Source organism: Dermacentor albipictus, chromosome 2, assembly GCF_038994185.2.
Source record: "Dermacentor albipictus isolate Rhodes 1998 colony chromosome 2, USDA_Dalb.pri_finalv2, whole genome shotgun sequence".
NCBI lineage: Eukaryota > Metazoa > Arthropoda > Arachnida > Ixodida > Ixodidae > Dermacentor > Dermacentor albipictus.
The window spans coordinates 207,669,407-207,675,732 of NC_091822.1; the positions used below are offsets into that span (position 1 = coordinate 207,669,407).

Sequence of the window (6,326 nt, forward strand, 5' to 3'; positions counted from 1 at the left end):
CACGGCAACCTCGCTATCTTACAGCGAGATGGATGGCTGGCTAACACATAGTGAGCCTTTCTTTCTAATGTGATAAGCCTCCATTAATTCACGTGAGAGCTTTTCACAGTGTGTGAACAGCAGAATAGTACTTTCAAAAACTGGATGACGCCCAATGCTGCAACAATGCACATAAAGGTGTGGATGCGCAAAAACCCTTCAAAAAACTATGGTACTTCCTTAGTCGAATGTTTAAGCACCTTCCAGTCTGACTGATATATATTTTGTAGGCTTCAAGAAAAAGGAATCGAATAAACATTATTTCGTGTGCAAGAGACAAACTGTATGTTATATTTCACTTTGCAGTCCTCCCTGCTCAGACACCCGTTGTGAAGAATGTGCTTGTTTATTGCTTCACATATTCCCTTCAGCTTATCTTTAAATGAAAACCCAATCCTCTCCTGGAACTTAGAAGCCACCTTTTTCTGCCTGTGCGACAATTGAGGGGATAATGGCAACTTTGTTCCGCTCTTGCTCCTTAAGCTTCTACCATCCTGGTCGCACCTTAAGTTCCTTAATTAACGTGCTTCAAGATAAAAAACCACTGAAACTGAATAACCTGCCTCATTAAGCCTTGTCACCAGATTTCTTACACTTTCAAGGATAAGGTGAGGATAGCTCTTGGTTAAGGCATCTCCAATTGCGTGAGTGGCAATACTGTACTTAATAAGTTTTGAATGGCTAGACCTATAATCAAGAAGGAGCTTAGAAGTTCTCAACTGATATCTCCAGCATACGTGATCTCACATAAAAGTAAGCCTGACATAAGAAGTTGCAGCACATTTTTTTTTCTGGAACTTCTAAAGTGAAGTTGAAACCTTGCTATTGTTCTCTAAATAGCTTCAGTACTTCGATGACAGCTCTGTGAAAGTTATCATTTGCTCATGAAAAACAAATAATCATCCACGTATCTGAAAATTTTAAGAGCAAGCCCACTCAGGTTTTGATTATCTTCTGGTTAACATAACTTAAAATATTACTGAGCACTGGTGCAACACCGGAACCTATGCAGATGCCAGCATTCTGGACACATATTTTACTTTCCCACCAGACCAAAATTGACCTTAAATAGAAATCAAGAAGCTCCAGAAAGTTTGCAACAAGAATTTTACACCTTTCAGCAAATTCCAGCTAACCTGTTTGCTTGTGTATGCAGTCCTTAACAAACTGCAAGAGACGCACCTGCGCCAAAGAATTGTATAAATCTTCTGCATCTATACTAAAGCCTGCCCATTTTCCCAGATTATGCTCCTGCAGGAAGTGTACAACAGTCTGAGAGCTGGCAGCAAGGAATTGGTCGTTGATTCCCAGCCTGTCAAGGTGTGTCTGCAGAAATTCTGAAACATGAAGCTATGATTTATATTCCGACACAATGGTTCTGAAATGCATTCCCTAAGCTTGTGTGTTTTGCACTGAAGAAGGCACATAAAAGAAAACTTTTTTCCACCTTAACATCATTTGAGACTGTTGTCAAACCAAACTGATTCAACTTCATGACAGCTCAACATTTTATGTCAGCTATATTGGTATAAATTTCATTAAAATTGATGTCAGTGGCTGACACACCCTCCACCGGAAAAGTGCTTTCCAACATGACAACACAATGCCCTTTTTTGTCTCCAAGAAACCTCCAAGTTTCTGCCCCATACGTTAGCTCAGGTAGAAGGCAATGATTCTATGCTTGATTGTACAAAATTATATATATATATATATATATATATATATATATATATATATATATATATATATATATATATATATATATATATATATATATATATATATATATATATATATATATATATATAAATTTGTATTCACCATCCAGGGCCAGGGAACAAGAGAAGCCAGACACCACTGACCAATTTCTGTCTAAAAGAATTAATTTTTGACCTTATACATCTTGTTTTTACTGTACATGTCCCTCACCTCCATCCGGGTTCCCAACATTTATATCTAAAAAGCTTGTCTATCACCACATACAGGGTCTGTCCTGGAAGTAATGTCAGTAAATTTATTGTGATGTGACTGTTTGTCAGAATGGTCTAACTGGTTGAAACTAGTAGTGACGGAATCTAGCTAAGCAGCGGTCCGTCAGTCAGTGTGCTCCGAACATCGGAGAGTGTCGGACAGGCCCGTCCGTGAGCTGTTTTTTATTCTTGCGCAAGTGAAAAATGCAGGGCAGTGTCTGCTGTGCCCGGGGCACAGCAGACGAAAGGTGCCCGAAATGTCTACGTTCACCCATGACGTCACGTCCGCTATAACCCATGATGTCACATCCGGTTATTTTCATGGCGTCTGTCTTTCGGAGCCGGCCGCGCTGCGAAACGGTTCGTATTCCGTGCCCACTTAGAGCGTGAGTAATTCATCTTTCCACGCTATATGCGTGTAATAAAGGATTGGGGCTGTGAGCTGTTTGATGCGTTACCATTACGTACCTTGTGCGCATATTTTGCCTCATAGCCGCGTCAAATTGCCACCGGCATGTGGAATGGGCCGTGGCATCTTATATGGAGCTGCTCATGTGAGTGGTATTGCCTATAGAGTCCATCAAGATCGTCAGTGCGTGCACAGAACCATTCAGTAGTCTGATGCAGCGGAGTGTGCGCGTAAGAACGAGGCCGTAAGACTGGCATGACGAGCTGTTCCGTCAGATCGCGTTACATCGCGCTTTTTTTCTAAGACCATCTCGCTCGAGCGAGAGGATCTTAGAACAGCATTACTACTGCTTTTGTATAGCTTTGCTGCGGCTCATTTAATCATCACCTGCATTCTTTTAATATTACAAATGGTATCGCTGCGCGGAAGAGCGTCTCTTGAAGTTTCCAAACAAGAGCCAATGCCCCCGTGCCTGCTGCATACACGCTTACCTTTCCTAACGCAGCTACGACGCTGCACTAGCTCTGCAACTGCGTGATACAGGGTCACTGTGATAATAAAATTAAAAAGAACAAACGAAATTAATGCAGAAAATGTCAAACGCTGCCAAGCGTGATAAACGGACCTGCCTCGCTAGATGAGTTGAAGAAATCGGCGTCCTGAAGTCAGCTTCGCCGCAGTAGACTAGTGTTACGCGGTGAAGCATGTCAGAACTGAAGAGTGACCGCTTTCACCGACATATATAATATGTGTTCCTTAATGGTGTACGCGTGCACCTGCCGTCTCCTATTACATTACGCGGGCCGAGGCGCCTAAGTGTACTGGCCGGCTTTCGGCGCTATTTCGGACGTGGCTGTGATGCTTTGAACCGTTGGTTTGTCGACCTCGTAAGCCAGGTAATGTTTACACGGCCATTTTTTTTTCTGAACTGTTGATTTCTTCCGTCTTTGTTGTGTGTGAAAAGGTGAGAGATACACAATTTGGGGAGAACGCATGCACTTTCATATTTTCTCGCGCTCAAAAAAAAGCCGGAGGAATAAGGTTTCTTCACTGTGCCATAGAAACTATATGTTTGCTCTCAAAGGTAATTCTGATTCATTGGATGTGTTCCTGTGCTGTGTTTATTTTCTTGAGTGTGCTTTAGTTTTTGCACGTTAATGTTTCAAACTCGTTTTTATTTTCACAGACTGAACATCCCACGTCTTGGTTTGACTTCCTGGTACAGGATACTTGCACTTAGCATGGAGTGATGAAGCAGAGCAGTGTACTTTTATTAAATGTGCAGATTTTAGCAGTATAACAGCCGTTCATTAAAAAAACGTGTGCTGAAAATAAAGTGTACTTACCCACATTCCTCGTTGTCTGTTTATTTATTTATTAACACTGTCAACCCTCATAGAGGGTCATAACAGAGAGGACAATACAATTACATAAATCAAATATGGACAATGTCAATGTACGTAAAGTTGCTTAACACTTGTCAATTCACAGTGAATAAGATGTTCACTTGAATGCTGTTCAGCACACTTCTGACATTTATCAAAATACGTACAATGAACATCAAGTAGCACATATCACTTGGCACTTCAAAACTAAATCGAAAACTCCCATAAATATGCCTCAGCAGCATTTTCAAAGTCGGTGACATCTTTTAGGCTAACAGTAGCGTTTGGCAATTGGTTCCACATTTCTATCGCATAAAGGAAAAATGAGTATTGATATGTATCACTGTTGGTATGGTCTGGCTTTATGACGTAGTCGTGGTTAGTTCGCGGGTATCTTTTGCCTGGAGCATGTAGATATTTGAGCTTATCAATCTAAAGTTGATCCTGCATTATTCGATAAAGCACCTTCAGCCTATATTTTTTTCCTACGTACCTCAAGAAGATAGAAGTTGCAACGCTGTAACATAAGCGTGACCGATTCCTTCCTTCGGTATGCCGAACAAATAAAATGTGCCGCCAGACTCTGTATCCTTTCCAACTTCCTCTTAAGCGTCACTTGATGGGGACTCCAAACAACGGCTGAATATTCTAGTATCATCCTAATGAAAGGCGGTGTATGCAATAAGTTTTACATTACGTGATGCATGTTCCAGTTTTTTTTTCTCAGAAAATATAACTTTTGATAGGCAGTCATGCAGACGTTATCTATATGTTGGTTCCATGTCAATTTTGTTCGTATTCCTGTATTCTCATCAGCAAAACCACTTATATGGGGAACTGATCATGATAAGTGCTCATGAGAATTTTAAAGAACAGCCTTGAATCCTACTCATGCACTCGTAAAATGTATAGATGCAGTGAAATTGAAACAGAAGGCAAAATAGCAAACATGATGCAGTATTTGTCAGACAATTATGCCAGCAATTTTTGCATAAAACAATTTACTTGGAGCATACTAGCACTACAAAGTACCCATCTTTCTTGTTAGGCATACATTACCACAAGCTCTTTAAATGTGGTCACAAGAGAGATGCTGGCTTTAATGAGGAACTATAGAGGTTAAAGGCAGCCATGAAAATGTATTAAGAAATAATGCAATGCATAGCTTTTACTCAGTTCAGAGAGCTTCCAAAGTTGCCATAAGGCCTTGATAGCTGTGGGTGAGGGAACAGTTGTAGTCCAATTGGAGTATGAGAAATTAACATTAAGATCGAAAGAAGTAGCAACTCGTAATGCAATTAAAAAATCTTGCTATACCTTTAAAAAGACAGTGAAATGAAATTAGTGTGACAATTTCCTTTTCCTTTTACTTCATTTAGGTTCAACATACTTATTTTAGTAACACAAAAAAGCAGAGGCGTGAAGCACATAAGAAAGATGCTAGTCTGTGTTTATATTCTGTCTTCTCTAAATTCAAAGTTCAGTAAAGTTAACTTAGAAAGCTACAGTGAAGCCATTGCGTCTGCCTGTATGGTGCATAACAGCAGCAATCGCCAGCCTAACTGCTTGGATTTACAGTGCCTTATTTGTATTGTATACCTTTTAAGTGCTGATATTGGAAGGTTGATTAAGGTGGCCAACATGCTGAGCCAGTAGTTTACTGAGTAAAATACATGGAGAAGGGTGGAAAGATAGGACAGAGCACAGGGGATGTATTCCGTGTCCACCTAGTGGAAATGTCCATTTCATCTGCTGCTGAAGTTCGGATTTGCTGGGCTGGGGTATGCATGAGAAGGAGACATGCTCCCCGAGCTAATTCAGCAGAAGAGGATATGGAAATGTCAACAAGATGAATACTTACAAAGCTATTTAATAAAGTACTTCTGTAACCAACATGCCTGCTATGCCATCCTTGCTTTCAATGTCTGTCTTAGTAAAAGTGTGAAAGAACCAGGTTTGTGCATGAACAGTCTTCCTGAGGGTGTGTGCCTTGAAGCCCTTAGTGGTAATCACAGGAAACGAGGGTGGATCCAGAGTAGCACCAAAGGGCAAGCCTTCATCGAAACAAATATGGAGGGAAGTGACTGCATGCTCAAACTTGTCAGCTCACAAGTTTGCCAAGAACAAGTGATGTCAGAAGCTGATGAAGCCTACATGGTTAATGTATAACCACTTAGGCCAAAATTGTTTAGATACTTTTTATGAGGACTACGTATTTACTGGAAATCTCAAAATAATTATGTTAGTGCAGAATACCTTTCACTAGGTGTGACGTCTTTGAAAGAATGAAAATGTTTGAGTTGTAGTTGTGTGGTGCATGAAGTTATTTAAAAAAAAAAGAACTCAGCAATGGAAACAAAATGCAAAGAGTAGTATTCGAAATAAACTGCCACCTCTTTAGGGCTAGATGAATTCAAATAATAATAATAAGCAAATGAAGATCGGGCATACAAGATAGATGCTTCGGCTCCTACTTGAAAGCCTTGTTCGCAAAGATTGTGAACAAAGCTTCAGTTGAACCAG

General features: G+C 40.3%; 1 long non-coding RNA gene across 1 annotated transcript; it reads left to right on the top strand.

The window, feature by feature from the left end:
• Positions 1 to 2,268: 2,268 nt before the first annotated feature.
• LOC135903452 (uncharacterized) lies at positions 2,269 to 3,769 on the top strand. The gene is made up of 2 exons (XR_010564811.1): positions 2,269 to 2,395; positions 3,605 to 3,769. It is a non-coding gene; the product is annotated as an uncharacterized lncRNA (long non-coding RNA).
• The last annotated feature ends 2,557 nt before the right edge of the window (positions 3,770 to 6,326 follow it).